General features: G+C 34.6%; 1 protein-coding gene across 3 annotated transcripts in view; it reads left to right on the forward strand.

The window, feature by feature from the left end:
* The window catches only part of DNAJC5 (DnaJ heat shock protein family (Hsp40) member C5), a 54,268-nt gene continuing 28,549 nt past the window's right edge, over positions 1-25,719 (forward strand). The window contains exons 1-2 of one of the 3 annotated variants that reach the window (XM_031951819.1): positions 3-220; positions 2,805-3,077. The gene's annotated coding sequence lies outside the window, so the exon portion shown is untranslated. Of the gene's footprint in view, positions 221-2,804; positions 3,078-25,719 lie in introns of all 3 variants that reach the window. The other 2 variants (XR_001120297.3, XM_003757555.4) reach the window with 2 other exon arrangements.

Here is a 25,719-nt window from a genome sequence, read left to right on the forward strand (position 1 = left end):
GTGTTGCGTGAGCGCGCGCGACTTCTCTTCCTCCGGCTCGTCACCCCGCCCCCTTCACCCCTACCTCTATCGCCGCCGCCGCCGCCGCCGCCCAGGGTCTCACGGAGGAGCGGTCACCGGCTGTGGAGACTGTGCGGCCCAGGCCCAGCACCGGGTGCGGAGCCAGAGGCACACACGGACTAGCCGAGCCGAGCCGGCCGGCCAGCTGTAGCCGGAGCAGGTAAGCGTCTAAGGAGAGAGGCCGGGCCAGGCCTCCTGTTCCTGGCGCCGGCGCTCAGGCCCGGTTTCTTGCTCTCCTTTACACGTAGCCCGCCAGCGTTGGGGCCGCGGAAGGCCAAGATGGAGCCACGGGCGCGGGGGTGGGGAGAGGAGATGCCGCAGCGCCGCCACCACGGGAGAGGGGGAAGGGCGGCGAGTCGGGGCAGTAAAGCTGAGGGATCCTGGGGCGTGGAGACCCCCGCCGTGGCAGGGAGGGTCGGAGGGGAGGATTCTGGCGGAGACAGGGGAGGCTTCGGGAGCCCTGACCTGGAGGGGAGGACACCACCACTGGCCTGGATGGAGGCTAGAGTACGGGGACACCCACTTGGGGTACGTGTAATTGAGGAACCGGAATTGGAAGAAACTGGGGGAGGGGACACCGAGACGAGGAATAGGGGGAGGGGACGTGGGGCGGAGAAACCGGAGGGGAAGCTGGGAGGGGATGTGATATTTGGGTTAGGGAAGTGAGTAGTGGAAAGGGAATTTGTATGGAAGGGGGAAAAGAAAATTGGGGAGGAGGTTCCATAAGGAGAAGCTGGGTAGTGAGCAGCTTTGGTAAAAGAGGGGGTTAGAAGAGGTAACGGAAGAGGGTTATGGAAATGGAGGCATGAAGAGAGAGAACCTGTGGAACCTTATGGGGAAAAGTGTCAGCCTTCCAGGGACGTATCTGGTGTGAAATAGTAAGACGCCTGGGCAATGAAAGATTGAGAATTGTAGATAGGCCTTGGAAATCCTGGATTAGGGAGGAAGAGACGGAGGCGATTTCCTGGATTTGGTCACTTATTCATTGGTCCTGTGTTAATGTTGCCTTAGTGAGGTATCTTGATAAATGATTTTGGGGGTTGGATTTGGGGACGTGTTTTCCCTATAGAATTTGGATGCTAATACTTTTTAACCAAAAGGAATATGCCAATTTGCTATTCCTTTTAATACTAGGCCCCTATAACGTTTATTCGATACTTTTTTTTTAATTGTGGGGGGAATCCTAAGGCCATTTTACTTTAATGTATAAAGAGTATTTCTTGATGGAAAATATGTTTATTTGCCTAATTTTTAACATTTTATTGCGTTTTTTAAAAGCATTTGCATGACTGGAGTTAGGGGGAAAAATACACTTGTCTTTTCCAGTTTTCGATTGAGGGGTTTGGCTTTGTTTTTCATTCCAACAGTATGCCTCAAAACAAAATAGCAACTGAAAGAATTGGTGAAGTGGAACTGGAAAATCTTGTTCCTTTTCTATTTTGTCTATAATTTGTTGTCAGATATATTTGCAGAATTATTTGAGCATGTTGTTATCCTAGAAAAAAGTGAGAGTACTGGATGCTCTAAGCAGATTCTACAATGGAAAAATAATTAGGCCTCGTGTTTTAGCAGTTTGGGGTTTAATAAATCATCAGTTTAGGTATATTACATAGATTTTGATTTAAGGGAGCCTTGTGGTAGGCAATCTGGCTTTGTTGAATGTAAGCAGACCTCAGGGCCTGAGAGACTTGGGTTAAAGTTAAGCTTCTAGATCTGTCAAGTCACTTAATTTCTCAATGCCCTAGGCAACTCTCAAAGAATGTAATTGCCTGTCAGTGAAATTACAAGTCTGTCCCTCCCTATCCCTGTCCTTGTGTTGTAGTATTATTTAATTTCCTTTAAAATTTTTTACAGTCTTGAATGTTGTCGTTCATTCTGTCAATCAAACTTTCTAAGTAAATTTTAAAATGTAAGAGTTTTTAGTGATTCAAAATATAATATCCAAACTTGTAAAGAATTTATAGTTTTGACAGTTTGTGGGGAGCGCCTTCTACCAACCCTTCTATGACTCTTTTATGCCATAGTATATCTAAAAATGTCTAAAAGCATCACATAACCATGATAAGATTTGTACTAGAACCTTGTTATTTTCATCAAGTTTGTTTGGGGTTTTTTTGTTTGTTTGTTTGTTTTTCAGGATTACTAGGTATTTTCGTTGCAGCTAAAATTTGACTAAATAAGTACAGGAGGCAATCTTTGTTAAGAGATACTAAGGGTCAAATCTCTTCAGTCACATAAGAAAAAGCATGAAGTGTCAGACTTGAAAAGGAAATTAGAAGTAAAGGCTCTGTTTTTATTTTCATCTTCATTTTTGTCTATCCTTAAACTTAAGCTGTTTATTAGATATTTTGTATAGAGGAACATAGTATTGTAGGTGTTCTTAGATTTCTTAGGTATCTCAGTAGTCATAGAATTTGTCACTAAAATCTATTTTTAACAGCAAAACCTTGGCTGTTTCTGTCCATTGTCAGGTTCTATTTATATCTCATGGAGATGGAAAAAATGTTACTCCATATAGAAAGCTAATTGAAATTAGGTTAGTTTGTGTTAATTATTTTGCTGCTTTCTTTCTTCTTTTTTTTTTTTTTTAATATTAAGTTGAATTTCAGGCACATGTTATCTTTCACCTGGAAGATAAAAATAAGAAATCTTAACTTCAGAATTTGTGGAGCTATTTAAATTAGTGTACCTAGAAGACTGGATTGCTTATTAATGGATTCACTATCGTCTTTCATCTCTGTCAGTACCCTAGGAGATGGGGAAGAATGGTGTAGCAGTGTGGGATTAGGTTCCAAACTAAGCTGAAAGGCTGTAGGAGAGCCGATTACGTCTGACCTTCTATGTGGGTGTGAGTCTTCAGCTGACAGAAAGGACATATCTTATTTACTTGAAGTCTCATCATTGTCATCACTGCTGTAACCAACAATGAATGACAAGACAGGACCATCAACAAGAGCTTTAAAGCACAGTCAGTCCACCAGCCTAATAAGGATGCTAACTGCAATAGCTCCCGTATGGTAAGTTTTAAGTGGGGCAATAGCAGATAGAGTTTGTGGAAGAACACTGTTAAAGACTTGATGAAGAAAAACTTCAAGCCATGTATTATAGGCCTTGACCAATGGGAAGCAAGCGCTACAAAATAATCAACTTAAGCAACAGAGATAGGGGAGCCTGTTCATCAGAAAAATCAGCCCAAAATATTTGCTAATCCCTTATTTGTACACGGTTCCATGATAGACACTGTTCAAAGTGAGTCAGTCCTTTTCTTGTTTTCAAAAGCTTTATACAACCCATGGAATGAAGAGAAAACCAACTACAGACAGTAAGATTCTTTAGATATACCCAATGTTGAAAGGAATAGTGGGTCAGAAATCACATCTATCATGTATGTGTGTGTGTGTGTGTATATATATGTGTGTCAAAACACTAGAATCCTTGCCTTTGAATACAAAGAAGAACATGGACAGAATTATAAACAACAATGTAGTGACTTCTTAGGGTTTCACTGGAATATTTTGGAACTCTATTTATTAACTGTTAGTGCCTATTTAAAAAATTATTCTAGAAAGAATTCCTAAACATTCTAGATAATCATAAAGAAAATTTAACTTCTTCAGCATAGTTCTCTTTCAAGGTAGGTTTGAAGTACATTAACATTTGTGGAAACATTTTAAGGAGTGGTATTTATAAACCCAAGGCCATGGAAGAATGTTCTGTTGATCTTTCTTAAAATCACCTTGGAATATACAAAGCCATCTCAGTAAAATTCACAGTAATACAAAGAAAAGAGCATTGAAAAAAGCAAAATGGATGAAAAATATATGTTGCCCAAATTGCAACATGCAGCATTCCATTCAGTTAGTCTCAATATACCAAGTAGAAATGCTGCAGGTGGATTATGAGCTAGGCTTAGAATTGAACAGGAGGAGGAAGAAAAAAACTAGGTCGAGTTTGGGAAATGTTTGGTGCTTTCAGTAATCCGACTGCTTCTTCCTGACCCATCTGTTTAAAAGTCTTCCAATAATGATATATAGCTATAAACACTAGGAAATAGTGATTTCAAAAGAATTAAAACTGATAGAAAAAATGGATTACAAGCTTAAGAAGGTTGTACAACATTACTAGTGATATTTAGACTGAGGTATAGTTTAAAAAATAGTGAGAATTTGTATGCTTGGGAAAAGAAATATGCCAGCCATATATTGAGAAAAAAACAGTGATTGAACAGTATGAATGATACATTGATACTCTTGATAAAATACCAAAAGAAAAACTTGTAACATGTGGAGTACATCCTTTATGTAAAGGATGTATGCAAAACATAACACAAAGCACAGAGTTTTAAGAACATTTGTTATTAGGATAGCTAGACTCAATACTTATGCCAATAAAATTATAGTTTTTTTCAAAATAGAGTGGAAGAGGTGTAGGCCTTAAACCCTAGATCGTAGCTATCTTCTGAATGAGTCTGAACTCCACAATGGTTAGTTCTTATAGAAATTCACTTTGAAGAAGTAATGCAGAAATTTTGACTTCCTAGTTAGTAGCGATTTTGATCAGGATATAATTCTATAATGGTTTTTCTTGGAGGAAATGAGTAATTTCTTTATAATATCAATCTAAAAAGTTGTTCCCAATAGGTTACTCTAGGCAGTGTAGTCTTAAAACATTACAGTGTATTTTGTATATCTCAAAATATATAATCTAGGGATGTCTGTGGGATCCCTGAAATTCTTTTGGGAGTTTGCAAGGTCAAAACTACTTTCATAATAATAACTAAGATATTTTACTTACTAATACAGTAAATATTGATAGATATGACCCACATACACAAAAATTGGAGGTGATGGTCTTCATTAATTCTTATAAAATATAAAGGATTCCTGATGCCAAAAAGTTTGAGAACTGTTACTCTAGGGGTTCTTAGTCATTTTTGGTTTTGAGCCTTAGTTTTCTCTGAAGCTGTTGATATCTCAGTTTTACTGTTGAACCTTGTGCCCTATTATCCATATTTCTCCTGAGGAAGCTTCTTTTTTTCCATTAGTATTTTATTTTTCCAAATATATGCAAAGAGAGTTTTCAGCATCCGTTTTTGAAAAACTTTGTATTCCAAATTTTTCTCCGTCCCTCCTTTATTTTCCCCTTCCCCAAGACAGCAAGCAAGTTGATATAGGTTAAATACATATAGTTCTTCTAAATATATTTCCATATTTGTCATGCCAAGCAAGAAAAATCAGATTAAAAAAAAAAAAACACGAGAAAGGGGGGAAAAAAACCCAAGCAAACAACAACTACAAAAAAAGTGAAAATACTTTGCTTTGATCCACATTCAGTTTCCATAGTTCTCTTTCTAGATGCAGATAACATTTTCCATCCCAAGTGTATTGAAATTCCCTTGAATCACCTCATTCTTGAAGTCACTTAGCACAATTCATCATCACATAATCTTGTTATTATTGTTTACAAGAATAACTTGACCAGCTAATAAATGCTTCAGTTGGATTTTAACCATTCCCCTGTTTCCCAAGTCCATTATTCTTTCTAATAAACTGTTTGCTTGTGAAGGAAATAAGTTTAGTATATGTGATGCTTAGTTTTCCTTCATTTCGTTATAGTGATGTTCTCTTGGTTCTGCTCACTTCACTCAACATCAGTTCATATAAGTCTTTCCAGGCTCATCATTTTTTATAAAACAATATTCCATTACATTCATATACCATAACTTATTTAGCCATTTCCCAACTGATGGGCATCTATTCAATTTTCAGTTCTTGCCACTACAAAAAGGGCTGCTACAAACATTTTTGCATGTGTGGGTTCTTTTCCCTCTTTTATGATCTCTTTGGGATATAGACTTAGTGGAGATACTGCTGGATCAAAAGGTATGCACAGTTTGATGGCCCTTTGGGCATAGTTTCAAATTCTTCTTCAGAAAGGTTGTATTATTTGAGGAAGCATTTTGTCATTAAATTTTTTTTTCAGATATAACTATTTTTTTCTTTTCATGCTTATTAGCTTTATCCTCATTAGACTCACATTTACTTACAGTATTTGATAGTAAGCATTGAAATGTCATCAGTTTAGGTATCAGAAATGAGAGTAGACTAAATTATCTCTATTACCCACAATAACCATTTGAAGTGGATAATGCAGATAATACTGTCTCCATTTTACATCTGAGGGAAAGGGAGAGTCAGAGAATAACTTGACCAGCTAATAAATGCTTCAGTTGGATTTTAACCATTCCCCTGTTTCCCAAGTCCATTATTCTTTCTAATAAACTGTTTGCTTGTGAAGGAAATAAGTTTAGTATATGTGATGCTTAGTTTTCCTTCATTTCGTTATAGTGATATTTCTAGTAGCAATTATGATCACATTACAACAACTGAGCTTGTTTTATAGAACTTTATAGTGTGACTTGATACCTTCTCTGCATATTTTGCAAAAATATGATCCACACAGTAATGAAATCACTTATCCTCTGAAGTATTTAATACTTGAAAATAATTGGAGAAAATAGACTGGAAAGAGCATTGAATTCAGAGTGATAAACCATTCAAATACCTGCTTTGCTACTTAGTAACTTCATGCTGTTGAACAAATTACTTTCACTTATTTGGGCGACTGTTTCCTGTCTGCAAAATGAAGTTATTAGATCTCTTAAGTGATCTCTTAAGGATAAAGATCTCTTTATCCTGTGGTCTTGAAAGTAATCTTAAAAATAGCAATAATTAATTTGATATTTGCTCCTGTGACAATACTGGTTAGTTTTTTCAGTTGAGTCCAACTATTCATGGCTTTTTGTTTTTTTGTTTTGTTTTGTTTTTTGGCAAAGATACTGGAGTGGTCCTTCTCCACTTCATTTTACCTATTGAGGAAATTGATGCAAATAGGGGACTTGTTTAGGATCATAAAGCCAGTAAGTGTCTAAGGCCAGATTTGAACTCAGGAAGATGAATTTTCCTGACTTTAGGCCCAGCACTCTATGAATTGTATCATCAAGCTGCCATGATGCTAGTTAAGGGCATTATTAAGGTATTAAGTTGTGTAACTATAATGTCCTTTTGTTAATGATACCTTTATGCAGTGCTGTTCAGATGCCTTAATTTTAAGAAGTTTGGATGATTTCATTAGTTTTTTGTGCTTGTGTTAGTTCGTGGTTGGTATGTAGGCAATATGTAGGCAATTCCTGAAAATTTTATGCTGGGAAATCAGTTGATAGAACAAATGACAGGAGAAAAAAAATATCTCTTTTGAAAATATCAAGCCTGAAGGAGGTTTGGGAATCTAGATAGTCTCTACTTGATTATAGAGTTTTGAAGTAAAAAGGATGCTAGAAGTTATTCTCATTTTAAAGCTGAGGAATGGAAAACCCAGAATGGTTATATGATTCAGTTGAGATCGGTGATTTCAACTTAGGACTCTGACTTCAAAAATAGTTCTGCTTCTATTATATCATATTCTACCTCCATGATTAGGGTCTTAGGCTCTCCTAAAATCCTTTTTGCTAGTTATATGTGTATTGGACTTTCAGTTTTGTAGACCTTGGAGTTGAAATTTAGGTTTCATCTCTGAAGGAGACAGCCTTCTTCTGTGGTCTTTTTGTCTGTGAAAATATTTCTCCTTGGTTTCCCTTTTTAGCCCTATCAACTTAGAACTCAATAAAACTTTTCGAAAAACCACTGGTAATGAACATCTTTAAAGTGTGTGAATGATGACGTTACATCATCAAATGTGTTCGTTACTAAAGATGATTGGTAACTGGTCATTTACTAGCTTTGCAGTTGAATGGAGCCTTAATTTAAAGGTTGATTAATATAATAGCTAGCATTTATATGATGCCAGTTATGTGCACATACTATGCAAAATCTTTTGCATATATGATCTCAATTATTGCTCACAATAACTCTGAGAGGCTAGTCCTATTATTAACTTCATTTTTCTGTTGAGAAAACTGAAACAGATTGTGACTTGTCTAAGGTCATACACATAATACGTGTCTGAACCTGGATTTGAACTGGGCGGCTTCCTGACTCCAAGCATAGTTTTCCATCTACTGAATCATATAACTACTTAGGTTAGATTATGGTGCAAGTATTTGAAATTTAAGTGACTTACTCTATTTCAGGTTTTTTGTGAGGTTTTTGGCATATTTAATTAATTTAAAATGTGGATTCATAAACTCATAAGATTTTTAGAGTAAGAAAAAACATTAAAAGACCTTATCATAATTAATTCTGCTGGCTCATTTTATAGATAAGAAAACTAAGGCCCTGAGAGGTTAAGTAACTTAATCCAAAAATAGACAGGTTAGTGGAACAAGCATTAGATCCTGGGCAGTCTAATTCTAAATCTAGGGTTTTCTCCACTCCTCAGATTTTAATTTTTATTAAATAAAATCCAACCAACACAGCTTAAAAATAGTCATATCACCATTAAAAGGGAGTCCTGACTATAGATGTGAATCATATGAGTAATATTGGGATTTGAGTCTTTAATTTTAAATATTTCAAGAAAAGTGAAATGACAGTTAAATTTGAATATTTAAGGAAAAACCAAAATCTTTTAGAGTAATATAATAGACATTCTTTAATATTCTTTACTCTTGCTGTTAAAATACTTGACATTAACTCTATTTAATGGAAATATTCAAGTTTGGTTAGAAAAGTATTCTAATGAATATAATGAAATTTAGTTAAGCTACTTTTTGAAAAAGTAGATTTTTAAATGAAGGTAAAGAAGCAAACTTTTCTTCTCACACACAGAAATAGCTGTTATCTAATAGTTCATTGATCTTGAAGCCAGGAAGAACTGAATTCAAATCCTGCTTCAAAAGCTTTTTACCTTACGTGACCCTCTTGAGCATGTTATTTCTTTAGATCTTAGTTTCCTCATCTTTAAAATAATAGCACCTTCTTCACATGGTTATTGTGAGGATCAAATGAGATAGTGTAAATAAAACGCTTTTGAAAATCTTGAAATACTATTTAAATGTAAGCTTTTATTATAAAAGTAAAAGTCATCTATTTTTCATAAAAGAATCCCTCACTAAAAAGTTCTGTTTCTGTAAAAAAGGATATGTACAAAAACAGTTACCAATAGCTTAAACTTAAAAACAAGAAAGTACCTCAGAGCCAATAAAATATTGTTTTTCTTCTTCTAGAGTCTTTTAATGAACAAAGAAAAACCTTTGGCTTGGTATTATGAACCATACAAACATTTTAGTGCTTCACATTTATAAAAAAAATTGCCAAAAATAAATATAGTTGCTTATTTTTCTTTTTGGAAAATACATAAAATATCTAAGATGGGGGTATGAAATTGTAAATTATATACTTAGATGTTAATTGTAGAGAACTGTTTTCATAATAAGATTCGATATAATAAAACTTAATTTTTCTTTGAATAGAAACATAAAAATTAATTTTTATATTTAATATATATATGCATCACCCAGAGACCTATTATTCATAGAAAAGTTTTACCATTTCATTTTGAGAAATTAGCCTCATAACTAGTATTTAAAAGGAATTAATGATAGATGTGTTAGAAAGAACTCTGGTCTTGAAACAGGAAGGTTGTGCCACTTAAGTGACATTCTAATGGTGCCATTTGTTAACAATGTGACATTGAACCTTTTTGAGCCTTTGTTTCCTCGTAAAATAAGAATATTTTATAAATACAGTCTACCTTACAGACTTATGAGAATCAAATGATAATGTAAAAGTTCTTTATAATGTCAAAGGGCTAATAAATTGTTACATTACCATTATCATTACCATCTGTTAGTTTCTTTATCAGTATTATTTATAAGAGAGCTCTGATTTGATTACATTAATTTACCTTTATAAAATATTTCAAAACTCAACTTCATTCATATGATTAGAATATAGAAATAGATTTAGTCAGTTATGTTTTTTTCTTTTTCTGGGAGATGTCTGGCATAAAATGATGATATTTCATCCTTATACTGGTCTTCTGTGTGTCTTTTTTTTCTGATTTAACTGTGAGGAAAGAGGGTTTTTGTTACTGAGAACTCAACATTTGTGTGTTGTGGATTACACTTTTATAATACTTCGGACTTTATGAATTTCTGTAAATTGCAAAAGTTTCAGTGGAAGATTGTGGTATGAAATCAGTAGCAAATGTTAATATTATCTGATCTTGACAAGTCATTTTCATTGAATTTCACTTGACAAATCACACAGTGATTGCAGATTCTGTGTTCCTAAGGAAGAGTTTATTGTTGAGATGTATATTTGAGATTTGGAATGCATTTGGATAATTACCTTTGATTTTAGTGCTTAGCCTTAAGTTCATTTTTCAATATATTTCCTTTAACTATAGATTGATCTTATGTGCTCAAGAAAAATAAGTTAAATGTGATAGATACCTTGACTTTCATGACAGTCCTCTTCTGTTCTATGCATGGACAAGTAAACATTCTAATTTGTTACTTTAAGAAGAAAAATTAATTTTAAAATATCTGCATAGAGTAAAGGAATTTATTGGTGGTGACTTTGCATTGAAGTTGTGCTATAGGAACAAGTTACATCAAAAAGTACAGATGACCAGTGGAGAACATAAGTTACAATTCTTTGAATAAAAAAGGCTTTTAAAAAGGCTATTAATGCTGTTTTTATTTTGATATTATTTTAGCTATTTGGGATCTGAATTGCAGTCAGTCTTTCCAACTCTCTTCACATGATGATTTTTTAGGAATTTTTTTCTTATAACAAACAGACTGTCTTGATGGATAAAAATTGAGTTAATGTCTTAGTTTAAAATATTTTAGCTGAGAAAGAAAAATGAAAAGTCCTATGATGAAACAACTTTTTTTTTTATTATTATAGCTTTTTATTTACAAGATATATGCTGGGTAATTTTTCAGCATTGACAATTGCCAACCTTTTGTTCCAATTTTTTCCCCTCCCTCACTCCACCTACTCCCCCAGATGGCAGGTTGACCAATATATGTTAAATATGTTAAATATGTTAAAGTATAAGTTAAGTACAATATATGTATACATGTCCATACAGTTATTTTGCTATACAAAAAGAATCGGACTTTGAAATAGTGTACTATTAGCCTGTGAAGGAAATCAAAAATTCAGGTGGACAAAAATAGAGGGATTGGAAATTCTATGTAGTGGTTCAGAGTTATCTCGCAGAGTTCTTTTGCTGGGCGTAGCTGGTTCAGTTCATTACTGCTCCATTGGAAGTGATTTGGTTCATCTCATTGCTGAAGATGGCCAGGTCCATCAGAACTGATCATCATATAGTATTGTTGTTGAAGTATATAATGATCTCCTGGTCCTGCTCGTTTCACTCAGCATTAGTTCATGTAAGTCTCTCCAGGCCTTTCTGAAATCATGCTGCTGGTCATTTCTTACAGAACAATAATATTCCATAACATTCATATACCATAATTTATTCAGCCATTCTCCAACTGATGGGCATTCATTCAGTTTTCAGTTTCTGGCTACTACAAAGGGCTGCCACAAACATTCTTGCACATACAGGTCCCTTTCCCTTCTTTAAAATCTATGATGAAACAACTTAAGAATTTCAGATCTTTTATTTACCGTGAATGCTGTACTTTTTTTTTTCTGAAATGAAACTGACAGCCTTTATTTTCCCTGTTTCCAATTTTAGACTATCTTCGAAGTTTTAAAATACTGTGTGATCTACTTCCCTTAGATTACATGTATCATGTTAGAACTACTTCCATGAAAGTCTGAAAAACATGTATTTAGCATTTATTTTTAAAATATATTTACATTTATGTAAATGTGCAGCATATTGCTCAGAATCAGTTAATTTTATTTTTCTTAAAGGAATATTAACCTTTATTATAATGCTAGATCTCATCATTTCCCATTTAAACTTGTTTATGACTTAGCAATAGCAGCTTGTGTTTACCTTCCTGCTCTTCCCAAGACCATTAAAAAGAGAGATGGTATGATCAACTATGTGTTAAATTTATAAATATAAAGGTTGTTGAGGATTTTTTTGTTTGTTTCTTTTTAAAAACTAAACAAAACAAAACAAATATACCTCACTTTATAGAAGTCAGATCAATAATCATTTAAGTGTCTCCTGTATGTCAGCTCTGTGCTAAGTGCTAAGAACACAAAGAGAGGCCAAAAAGAGCTTCTGCTCTCAATAAGTTCAAATCTAAATTGGGGAGACAATATGCACATTACTATGTACAAACAAAATATAGGCAGAATCAATTGCATATACTCTCAAAGCAGTGGAAGTAGAAGGCCATGATAGACTTTTTGCAGAAGATAGGGCTTTAGCTTAAAATTGAAGGAAACCTGGAAGCTGATGAAGAAAAGAGAATCCTAGGCATGGAGGAAAAGCCACTGAAAATATGACATTTGGAAATGGAGTGTCCTGTGTAAGGAACATCAAAGATACCAGAATCATTAGATCACAAAGCATGTGGAGGGGAATAAAACATAAGAAAGGGCCAGATTATGAAGCACCTTTTTAAAATTTTATATTTATAGGGTTTTATATTTAGTCTTTGAGGTAGTAAGAAATACCTGAAGGTGATTGAACTGGGAGGGTGGCGTGCTCAGGTCTGTATTTTAGGGAGATCTGCTTGATAGTTCAGTGGAGAACGGACTGGAGTGGAGAGAAACTTGAGGCAGAGAGAGTGATTGGTGCATTACTGAAGTAGTCTAAGTGTGAGCTTGTACTATGATGATAGCCATGTGATAGCCATATTCCTGGAAAACTTTGCTAAAAATTAAATTTTAATAAATTGCATTATGTTTTAATGGACTCTGGGGCCTCACAATATAAAGGAAACTTGTGATGAATCTTTCTGTAAAGCAAAGAACACCTTAATAACTTAACTATTCTAAAGTTTCAATTTTTACTATAAAGTTTTCATAGACTTACAATTGCAGGATGTCATGGCTGTAAGGGACCTTAGAGACTATTTAATTCAATCCATTGAGATCCAGAGAGTTTAAATGGCTAGGAAGTTTTAGGCTTCTTAATGAAATGAAATTGGCAGTAATGTAGTGACTCCACAAAAGGATCTTTGAATAAGATGTCAAATAAGTTATTTCTAGAAAATTTATTAACATTTTTTAAAACAGTAGGATGGAAATAGTGTTTGAAAAATGTTTGAAAAGAGTTCAAGTATTTTATTAACTTTTTCATAATCTTGTTTAACTAATCTTGTTCTGTGAGAAAAATTGTTAAATTAATGTAAACATAAGCCTCGTTATAAAAGTTAAATTAATGAAATCCATTTACTAAGTGCCTACAGTGCGCCAGGAACCTGTGCCAAGTGCTTTGTGTTATTTCATTTGTGTTTTTTTGAGGTTTTTTGTTTTTTAATTATTAAATCATTAAAAATCTCCCACTTAGACTTTTCCTCCTCTATTTGAGAATAAAAGAAAGACAAAATCCTTGTTGCAAACATGTATAATTAAGCTAAAAAAATGTCCATATTCACTATGTCCAAAAATATTAAATGTCTTATTCTTCACATTGAATTTTTTTATCTCTATCAGCAGGATCATAGCATGTTTCATCATTTGCCATCCCTTTGGAATCATGGTTAATCATGATAATGATCAAAGTTCCTAATTCTTATCATATTGTTGTCATTGTATAAGTTGTTTTCTGTTCATTCCACATCAAGTCATAGATGTTTTTCAAGATTATTATTTTTTTTTTTTTTTTTTTTTTTGCTGAGCCAATTGGGGTTAAGTGACTTTCTCAGGGTCACACAGCTAGGAAGTGTTAAGTGTCTGAGGCCAAATTTGAACTTAGGTCCTCCTGACTTCAGCTGGTGCTCTGTCCACTGCACCAACTAGCTGCCTCTCAAGATTTTCTAAAACCATCCCTTTCATAATTTCTTACCATGCAATAGTATTCTGACATATTTATATATCACATCATGTTCAGCTATTCCCCAAATTATGAATCCCTCTTGGATTCCTGTTCTTTACCAACTCAAGAAAAAAAGTCTTGCATATCCCTAGTTTGTTTTGCTTAAAACTAATGCCTCCCTTAATCTTTTGTTGTTCATTCAGCTGGATCCTAATGGACTCTTCCTCACCCCATTAGGGTTTCCTCTGCTAAGATACTGGAGTGATTTGCTATTTTCTTCTCTTGCTCATTTTACAGGCGACAAACAGTATTAAGTGACTTGCTCAGGGTCACACAGCTACTAAGTGCCTGAGGCTAGATTTGAACGTAGGTATATGAGTTTTCCTAACTATAGGCATGGTATTCTACCTATCCACTGTGCCAACAAGCTGCCCTTCCCTTGTCTTCCTTGTCCCTTTCTGACCTGTTTCTTTGTTGAATAATTTGTTGAATTGTCCCAATTAATATTTTTGTTGACTCCTTAGGATTTCCAAGTCATCAACAAAAAGGCACAGTTCTATCTCCTCTTTGCTTATCTTTATTCCTTTAATTTCTTTCTTTTATGGCTGTTGCTAATTTCCAGAATTATTTCAAATAATAGTGAGGTGAATGGACATCCTTGCTTGACACCTCTATTTGAAAAAGGTTCTAGTGTATCCCCGTTGCAGATGATATTTGCTTTTGTGGTTCTTTATAATTCAAGAATCATTGGAAATTCTTTTTCATTAAAAGTCCCATTTTCTCCCAAAATTTCTCCAGTCCTTTAGATTATTGGCTAATCATGTTATGATCCTGACTATGGTTCCTTAGTACATGAAATTCTTTCTTTCTGGCTACTTGCAGTGTTTTTGTTTTATTTGACCTGAAAGCTCTGGATTTTGCCTATACTGTTGCTGGGTTTTTGTTATTGTTTTGCTTTTTTTTTTTTTTTTTTTTTTGAGATAATCAATAGATTCTTTCGATTTCTGCTTTATTCCCTAATTCTGAGAGATCTCTGAGCTATCTCTCAGATAGCTTTCTTTTAAGATACCTTTGCAGCATACCTAAGTACTCTCTTATTATCTCTCTCTCTTTTTCTTTCTTTTTGATCATGGTATTCAGGTACTCCAGTGATTCTTAAATTTTTTTCTCCCTAATTTTGTTTTCTGGATCAATTGTTTTTGGTATACCTTGCATTTGTTTGTTCCAGTCTTTTGACTTTGTTTTAATATGTCTTGATGTCTCATAGAAAAATTGGCTTCTATTTGATCTTTTCTGATTTTCAAGTAATTTGTTGGCTGAGCAGTTTTATATCTTTTGTGCCAAGCAATTAATTCTCTTTCTCCCATAACTCATTTCTTTTCCATCTGTTCCTCTATATTTTCATTTCATTTATTTTAAAAAAATTTTAAATCTCTTTAAAACACTTGCTTTATTTCTATCAGAATTCTAGTCGAATTTATGTCCAAACTGTTTTTATTTGTGGCTTTAATTGTAGATGTTATAGAGTCATTTTCTTTTTCTAGCTTTGTGCCTTGAGCATTCCTGTCACCATAATAACTTTTTGTGGTGAAATTCTTTTCTGTGTTTGCTCATTCTTCCAGCCTCCTTTCTGACTTTGGATTTGAATTTCAGGGCCAGGCTCTGTGTACTTTTAGAGGGAATATATGGGTTGGTCCTGATGCTACTTTCTTGGGATATTGAATATTGTGTTATTCCAAGCTCTTAGAGACAATTCAAGCTGAGGACCTGTAAGCTTTCAGTGCTCCCAAAGTAGTCTGAACTTTATAAGTTCCTGATCTGAGTTGGGTCTGAACAGTAAACTGCTAATGAACCCAGCCACTGTCTTTTTTTTCTCTCTCAAAGCAAAGGCATATATTGCGTGATATTGATGGCATTGAAATGGTATAGTACAAAAAGTAGTCAAAAATCTCCTCTTTTAAACTTAGTTAGAATGTAATCTTCCACAAATACACAGGTTCACTGGAAAGAGTAGGTATATGCATAAAGTACTAGGAGAAAGACAAGTGACCAAGCATCTCATAACTCTAGCATTACAGCATCCCATCTTCTTTCTTTTCCTTTGCTTGTTCCACTATAGACACAGTATTTTGGGCAGGTCACTCAGCTGGGCTGAAAGAAAAAAGAAAAAGAAGAAAGAAAATATGTTTCAGTCTGTACTAAATACTGAATGTATCTAGATATGAATAATAAAAAAACAAAGGAATTGTGGTTCATTTTGATGATCAGAGTTTCTTACTTTTTTAAAGTTGTTTATGATATTGTTATTTCATAAATTGTTCTTCTGGTTCAGCTCATCTCACTCTACATCATTTTATATATGTCTTGCCAGGTTTTTCTGAAACCTTTTCATAATTCTTATAGAACAATAATAATAAATACTTTCTCAATTTCCATTTCTTTGTCTTTGTGATGGAACTACATAATTGAAAATCCTAAGCGGTTTCTGTGGTAAGTGACATAAAGTAGTCATCCTAACTTCCTACCTGAACACAAAGAAGCATCATTTTGCTGCTTGTAAACCTTCTTTCTCTGCCCAGGGTAGGTAAAGAAAAAAGGACCCTGACACCAGCAATAAGGAGGTAAGGAGAAAATGGAATTGGAAAACATCTGGAGAGCTAGCACCTTATTGAAACTCACTGGAAGATCCAAGTAGCTTCTTGGAATGTTTGGGGCAGTATGTGGAGGACTTTGGTATAGAAAGGTTATCAATGCTAGACTGTAAGTAACCCTAGCATTTTTTGAACCTGTGGATTCTTATAATTTGTTCAAGGGTTGTATTTCCCGTAATCCTGCCTATTAAAATCTAACTTTGTACATTCGTCTGCATATTTACAAATGAGAACTTGGTAACAAGCTTCTGGGTGATCCTGTGGTGGAAGTTTCTCCTACTTTTTTGGTGCGGTTTCAAGCCACATTAAATTAAAAGAAAAAAATTCAGGAAATAATCTGTTCCCCCTTGTCAGTGGTAAAGATCTTTTATTGTTCAAATTTGCTTTTAATCTTAGAAAAATAACAATATGTACATATACATATATATCTTCAATTTCTTCATAATTGTCCTATTTGATTTTGTGTTATGGGAGGTATAATCTGAGGTTTGGATTCAAAGGATGAGGAATTTGAATTTTTGCTGGAAATTTTTCATTTTATTTGAGCTTCCATATTAAAAGCTTACACATCTTCTGATGTTTCTTTTTCATTTGTACAAAACTATAGTAAAAAAATCCTGATGATGTGTTTTTTTTTTTATTACAATGTTCTAGTAAACTGGATTTTTCTGACTTCTAGTTACTTAAGGGGAAGATAAATATATTGTAGCTCTTTTATGTTCTTCACACCAACTTTTACACATAGATGCTCAAGTTTTTTAGGATCATTAAAAAAAAGCAAAAAACAAAACCACCCCGCTGGAGTGGTTCCTGCCCTTCTCTTTTTGGGTGCATGTCTTTTTTTTTTTTTTAATATATATATTTATAATCTTTTCTTTCCACTGTCCCCTCCTTAAAACGTGTGTGTGTGTGTGTGTGTGTGTGTGTGTGTGTGTGTACTCAAACTCTCACAAACATTCATAGTCCAGCAAAACAAATTCTCACATTGACTAAATCCATGATTAGTTGATAAGATATACATAAAGATCCAAGTCTCTGCTGATTTAAAGTGGTGGGTTTTTTTGACTATGCCATTCTCCTTTTCAAGAAATTGGATTAGGGAATCTGTTGATTCCATGACATGTCCTAGAAATTATTTTTTAAAAAATATCCTTTATCAGTATTTTCTTATCCTTAGACTTTTTCATAAAAATGCAATAGTTAATTGAGGTTTCTGCATGGTTGTAATAATGAAGGTTCATGACAGTCACATTTCTGAAATAATTGCTGTAGAGATGAATTTGTAGTTGTTTATAGTGTCTAATTATATCTGGCTCTTTGTGAGCCCGTGGACCATAATGTACATAGGGTTTTCTTGGCAAAGATACTGCCTGTTCTTCTCCAGCGGATAAAGGTAAACAGAAGTTCAGCTTATCAGGGTCTCACAGCTAAGAAATGCCTGAGGCTAAATTTGAACTCGCACCTTCCTAACTCCAGACCTACTGCTCTATCCATTGAGCCACCTCTTTGGCTGCAAAAAGATGAGTATATTTCCCAATCTCTTTTTGCCTGCTATGGACAGCTGACTAAAACATGTGAATGTGACAGAACTTGTAATAAACTCCTGCCTTTTGTAAATTGAAGTCATTCTTTCCTAGTTTATAAATATACCAGATGTGTGTTCACACTTAGATCCCTATTCTTCAGGTCATATCTTGCTCATTTTCTTTAGTCATTCTCATTCTGCTTTCTAAGGTAGCCAAGGGGGATGTTCTGATACTTCTCATTCATGTGTCCATTTAGGCTTTGATTGTAACAGATTGAGATAATTCTGCTTTTTTGCTTTTATTATGCCTATAATAACTTTGTTTCATACTGTTGTAACTTTTTTTTTCTTCAGATATAGAATGATTTGTCTCTGGTTCTATCTTGTAACAGATTATCTGCAAACTGTGTCGTCAGCTGTTATCCATGTCATTTTTTGCTGTGTTTCTTTAGCCAATACATAATAATTGCTCTTATCCAAGTCTTCCTAGGGCAAGTTTGTTCTCTTATTCTATCCTATGTACCAGTTCCATGAGCTTTTTAAAATTTGGTAGAGGTCTCTGAGCTGTCAACAAGGTGGCCCTCTTATTCCAACCTAGTTCCAGCTATTTCTTCAGACTTGACTGCTTCTATTCACAGTACAAAGTCAGCAGGCTTTTCTGGCATTATTGAACATGGGAATGTTCTATCTGCCATCGCATCCCACCAATACTAGGTCATGTCTGCTATTTGCTAACAGGCTTTCCATCTTAGTGCAGGCTGGGTAATTATCGAACCCTTTGCAAATCCAAAAACTGATCCTCTGAGGCATTCTAGTAAGCTACTCATCTTTCTTATCCAAATGGCCCAAACTTCCCGTATGTATTCCCTGGAAGGACATGGTACTTTGCCAAAAAGGCATTCTAAATTCAGCTTAATGTATGTATTCCTGTACAATGATATTTAATTTCAGCTTTGCATCTCTGTTCAGCTTTGAGGATCTAACCCTTGCTTCATTCCGTATTAAGCTATCTTCTATGGAAGATGTGGCTTTGGATCCTTTAATAGGAGAATTATCTTTGTTTGACTTAAGAACAGTATCCTTACCACCAGGTCCTCTTTTCTTATTAGGGTCATTATTCTTATAACTAAAGTCCTTCACCTCAAAAAAAGGGATGATATGTAAATCATTTCCTAGTGGCTTAAGTTTTTATTTTTTACATCATCATAGTTTTCCTTAGCATCCATCCCTCTTCCCTCCCCAACCCAGAGAACCATCCCTTATAACAAATAATGTTTTTTTAAAGGTGAAAGGGAAAAAAATAGTAAGATGATCAATGCATTGAAAAAGTCTGAAAATATGTGCAGCCCCTGTGGACTTCCCAACTAGATGGTTTGGGAAAATTCTCTCGTCTTTTCTTTAAAGCTATGATTATTCTTTATGATTGTGTGGTATTTACTGTGTGTATATATGTGTGTGTGGGGGGGGTTCTTTCCATTTATATTGTTGCAGTCATTGTGTTTGTTGTTTTCTTAACTTCATTCTGTATCAGTTCATATGGATTTTTCTATGCTTATCTATAATCATATTTGTAATTTCTCAAAGCATAATAATATTCCATTATATTCATGTGCAAGTTTATTTAGCCATTCCCCATTTGAAGGACTCTTCTTTGTTTCCAGTTCTTCGTTATCTTTCATGTGCTGCTGTGAATATTTTGGTGATTTGGGGGATTTCATTATTGATAGTTATTGATGGTTTTCTTGCAGTATAAACTCAGTAATAGAGTCTGTGATTCAAAGGGTATTTTAATTATTTTTATAATTCCAAATTGATTTCCAAAATGGTTGTTCTGTTGCACAGCGCCACCAACAGTGTATCATTTCGCCCACCTGGCAACAACCTCTCCAGTGTTGATTTGCCATCTATCTTCTACCCATAACTGTAAGTCATTATGTTGTCTAAGTAGTTTGTATTTTAATTTTTTTCTTGATCCAGTTCTATTATTAAGAGACTGGGTTTCCAGTTTACAAATATCACTAAACATGTGAGCCGACATTTTTTTTCTTTTTTCTTTATTGTTTTTTTTTTCTAGTTATACATGTATATTAACTTTTAAAATATACATTTCTTTATGAATCATGTTAGGAGAGAAAAATCAGAACACAAAGGAAAAACCATGGGGTGGGGGGGAGGTGGGGGGGGGCAGGAAAGTGAACATAGCCTATGTTAATTTACATTCAATTTCCATAGTTCTTTTTCTGGATGCAGATGGTGTTTTCTATCCAAAATTTATTATTGGGATTGCCTTGGAAGGCCTATATTTTTTTCAAGTAGTTTATAAAAATTATATTTAGCAAATAAAATAATGCCATGCTAATCATTAAACATGTAGCAGCAACAGCATGAATAATGATAAACAATTGACCAATGGTCATATTTAATTGCCAAATGAAACAGTAAAAAGAATATCATTAATCATCAACAGTACTGAAGGGCAGTTTGCATTATAGGGAGTTGATAATGAGAAAAAATACTTATGGGGGGAAAAAAAACCTAAGTCCAGTGTGCAAATCTCTATATGTCGCTAGGTTATAAAGAAACATACTCCTAACCTACAAGATAGGTACGTTGAACACCTCTCTATCTGCTACTGGCCCATTCTTATTTATTCTTATTCCACATTCTAAGGTATTTCCGTATATATGTGTTCTCATTTTGATTACTAAAATTGAAGCATTTTAAAATTAATTCAACATTAACTCTCAATTCCCACCCCAGTTTATTAAATATTATTTAATAAACTGAAGAATCCACTCTTCAACCATCACTATTAAGAATCTCTTTAGAAAGACTGTAATTGAACATTATGATAAAATAGATATGATTATATATAATCAAATGACTTTCTAAAACAATTTATTTCTTAATCTAACATACTTGGACACATACAAAAGTTATCAAATTCTAGGGCACATGTAACTTACAATTGCAGAAAATCAAATTACATACATGACTTTTATAGACAGTCATACAGTTTGACTCAGAGGAATATAATCAGAAGATACAAGTTTAAATCAAAATTTTTTAAGTTTTTTATTTTCAAAACATAGGTAATTTTCAACATTCACCCTTGCAAAATCTTGTGTTCCAAATTTTTTCCTTCCTCTAGACAACAAGTAATCCAATATATGTTAAACTCATGTACAATTCTTCTATACATATTTCCACGATTGTCATGATGCACGAGAAAAACCAGATCAAAAAGGGGAAAAAATGAGAAAGAAAACAAAATGCAAGCAAACAACAAAAAGTGAAAATGCTATGTTGTGATCCACACTCAGTTCCCACAGTTCTCTCTCTGGGTGCAGATGACTTTCTTCATCACAAGACCATTGGAACTGTCCTGAACCAACTCATTGTTGAAAAGAGTGTGGCTCAATTTTAGAAGTTATCAATTGGCTGATGAGAATTAATAAGGATAATTATTACCTAGTTTAATTGAGAGAATACTTCTTTCAAATACTCAATTGTCATCTGTTCAAATGGGAATTATGCCAGTTGATATTCTCCAGCTAAACTTTCTCTCTTTTTAAAAATAAATTTGACTCATTTCCTTATACATTTGAGAAATAAGGCTTTCATCAGAGAAACTTCTTCAAAATTCTTTCCGCAATTACTATTGCTAACTGTATTTCCTCTGATTATTCTCTCTTTTCACTATGACCCTTCTCAAAAGTATTTTGCTACTGACTACCTACTCCCCCAATATGTCCTCTTTTTTGTCATCTACCTCCCCCTTCCTGAATCCTTTCCCTTCCTGCTTTCTAGCAGGGTAAGATAGATTTTTATACCCATATTGAGTATGTATGTCCCAGAATTTGCAATTTTGGGCCTGTTCTGATGAGAGCAAAGTTCACTCACTCCTTCTTCTCTTTCTTTTCCTCTCCACTATAAAAGCTTTTTCTTGCCTCTTTTTGTGGCAAATAAATTATGCCATTCCACCTCTCCTTTTCCCATTCTTCTAATACATTTCTTTCTCACCCCTTAATTTTTTTAGATATTATGCTTTCATATTCAATTCATACCTGTTCATTTTTTTTTTTAACATTTTTTAATTTTCCCCAGTTACCTTTTTTTTTTTTTTAAATTATAACTTTTTATTGACAGAACCCATGCCTGGATAATTTTTTTTACAACATTATCCCTTGCACTCACTTCTGTTCTGATTTTTCCCCTCCTTCCTCCACCCCCTTCCCCAGATGGCAGGCAGTCCTATACATGTTAAATAGGTCACAAGAGATACAATATATGTGTGCAGAACCGAACAGTTCTCTTGTTGCACAGGAAGAATTGGATTCAGAAGGTAAAAATAACCCGGGAAGAAAAACAAAAATGCAAATAGTCTACATTCATTTCCCAGTGTTCTTTCTTTGTATGTAGCTGCTTCTGTCCATCATTGATCATTTGAAACTGAGTTAGATCTTCTCTTTGTCAAAGAAATCCACTTCCATCAGAATACGTCCTCATACAGTATCGTTGTTGCGGTACATAATGATCTCCTGGTTCTACTCATTTCACTTAGCATCAGTTCATGTAAGTCTCTCCAAAGCTTTTTTATTCCTCCTGCTGGTCATTTCTTACAGAACAGTAATATTCCATAACATTCATATACCACAATTTACCCAACCATTCTCCAATTGATGAGCATCCATTCATTTTCCAGTTTCTGGCCACTACAAACAGGGCTGCCACAAACATTTTGGCACATACAGGTCCCTTTCCCTTCTTTAGTATCTCTTTGAGGCATGAGTCCAGTAGTAGCACTGCTGGATCAAAGGGTATGCACAGTTTGATAACTTTTTGGGCATAATTCCAGATTGCTCTCCTGAATGGTTGGATCCGTTCACAACTCCACCAACAATGCCTCAATGTCCTAATTTTCCCACATCCCCTCCAACATTCATCATTATTTTTTTCCTGTCATCTTAGCCAATCTGACAGGTGTGTAGTGGTATCTCAGAGTTGTATTAATTTGCATTTCTCTGATCAATAGTGATTTGGAACACTCTTTCATATGAGTGGAAATAGTTTCAGTTTCATCATCTGAAAATTGTCTGTTCATATCCTTTGACCATTTATCAATTGGAGAATGGCTTGATTTCTTATAAATTAGAGTCAATTCTCTATATATTTTAGAAATGAGGCTTTTATCAGAACCTTTAACTGTGAAAATGTTTTCCCAGTTTGTTGCTTGCCTTCTCATTTTATTTGCATTAGTTTTGTTTGTACAAAGGCTTTTTAATTTGAGATAATCGAAATTTTCTATTTTGTGATCAATAATGATCTCTAGTTCATCTTTGGTCACCAATTGCTTCCTCCTCCACAAGTCTGAGAGGTAAACTATCCTATGTTCCTCTAATTTATCTGCAATCTTGTTCTTTATGCCTAAATCATGGACCCATTTTGATCTTATTTTGGTGTACGGTATCAAGTGTGGGTCCATGCCTAATTTCTGCCATACTAATTTCCAGTTTTCCCAGCAGTTTTTGTCAAATAATGAATTCTAATCCCAAAAGTTAGGATCTTTGGGTTTGTCAAATACTAGATTTCTATAGTTGACTTTTTTGTCTTGTGTACTTAACCTATTCCACTGATCAACTAATCTATTTCTTAGCCAATACCAAATGATTTTGGTGACTGATACCTGTTCATTTCTGTAGTATGTTACTAAAAAATTATGGCCAAAAGTCACATGGAGGTCACATATAAGTTTTATTGAATTCCAAGTCAGTCAGTGTCTGTCTGTCTGTCTCTCTCTCTCTGTCTCGTAGGAATGTAAACAAATAAATCTTATTACAGTCCCTTATGATATCCCTTTCCTGATTATCTCCTTATGCTTCTCCTAAGTCCTATATTTGAAAATCAAATTTTCTATTAAACTCTGTTCTTTTCATCACAAATGCTTGAAAAGTCTTCTGTTTCATTGAACATCCACCTTTTTTTTTCTTTTTTTTTTTTTTTAAAGTATTATACTTAGTTTTGCTAGGTAAGTGATTCTTGGTTATAATCCTAGCTCCATGCTCTCTGGAATATCATGTTCCAAGCCCTCCAGTCCTTTAATCTAGAAAGGCTAAATCTTGAGTTATCCTGACTGTAGCTCCACTATACTCAAATTGTTTCTTTCTGAATGCTTGCAATATTTTTTCCATAACCTGGCAGTTCTGGAATTTGGCTATAATATTCCTGAGAGTTTTCATCTTGATATTTGTTTTACAAGTTAAGATTAGTAATGTCTTTCAATTTCTATTTTACCCTCTGATTCTTGGATATCAGGACAGTTTTCCTTGATAATTTCTTGAAAGATGATGTCTAGGATCTTTTTTTTTTTCAATCATGGTTTTCAGGTAGACCAATAATTTTAAAATTATTTCTCCTGGAGTTTCCCTGGTCAGTTGTTTTTTCAGTGAGATATTTCACATTATTTTCTACATTTTTATTGTTTTTTTGATTTCTTGTAAGATTAGCTTAGTTTCCATTTGCTTGATTCAAATTTTCAAGGAATTGTTTTCTTCAGTAAGCTTTTCTACCTCCTTTCCCAGATGGCCAATTTTGCTTTTTTAGGCTTTCTTTTTCATCAGCTTTTTGTATTTCCTTTTGCATTGGTCTCAATTCTCTGCTCAGTTTTTCCTCTACCTCTTAGTTGATCAAAATTCCTTTTGGGCCTGAGACAAACACTTATTTTTCTTGAAGGTTTGGATGTGAGAGCTTTGACTTTATCTTCTGAATGTGTGTTTGATATTCTTTGTCACCATCACCATAGTAACTTTTTATGTCAGAATTGTTTTCTATTGTCTGTTAATTTCCCCAAGCTATTATTCAACTTTTAACTCTTTGCTAAAGTAGGGTTCCATTTCCAGGGTGGTGGGTGCACTCTCCCAAGCTGTTTTCAGAGATCTTTCTAGGGACCTGACAATAAGCACTCTTAACCTGTCTTGGAAATGTGAGGAGTATCTCCACTCCACTGTGACTCCACTGTTGATTTACTGGGCGAAATCAACAAAGTCCTTCCTCAGTGTTGGTAAAGAGATCTCCTGTGAGCTGAATGAGGCCTCTGGAAAGTGCTGCCACCGCCACCACCAGCACAGCTCATTCCTGATTTGTTGGTTTCCCAAGACCCTTTCACCCTACTGACAAACCTTTCTGCTGACCTTTGGTGTCTCTGGGCTGAGAGGTCTAGAAACCTCCAGTACTGCCTCGGTTTCAGAGGTCTGAGGCCTTATAATACTTTGCTTGCCTGCTGCACTGGGACTGCACTGGACTCTTACCCCTGTGCTAACCATCTAAATTGTCTTTGGCTGGAACATGTTTCACCCCATCTTTTTGTCTGTTCTGATATTCTAAAATTTGTTTAGAATTATTATTTAAAGGAATTTGTATCAGTTTGGGGGAGAGCATGTTGAGTCCCTGCCTTTATTCTGCCATCTTGGCTCCACCTCTTTCTCCAAGTGTTTCTCAAGTTGTACAGTCTTAGTCTTTGAAGTCAGTAAAATCAGCAGCGCTTTTTACATTTTTCTGTTCTTCAGTATCCATTAGAACAGTGAATTGATCTTCTGGTATAGTAATGTGCAACACTGGATTTCT

Source organism: Sarcophilus harrisii, chromosome 2 (genome assembly GCF_902635505.1).
Source record: "Sarcophilus harrisii chromosome 2, mSarHar1.11, whole genome shotgun sequence".
Taxonomy (NCBI): domain Eukaryota; kingdom Metazoa; phylum Chordata; class Mammalia; order Dasyuromorphia; family Dasyuridae; genus Sarcophilus; species Sarcophilus harrisii.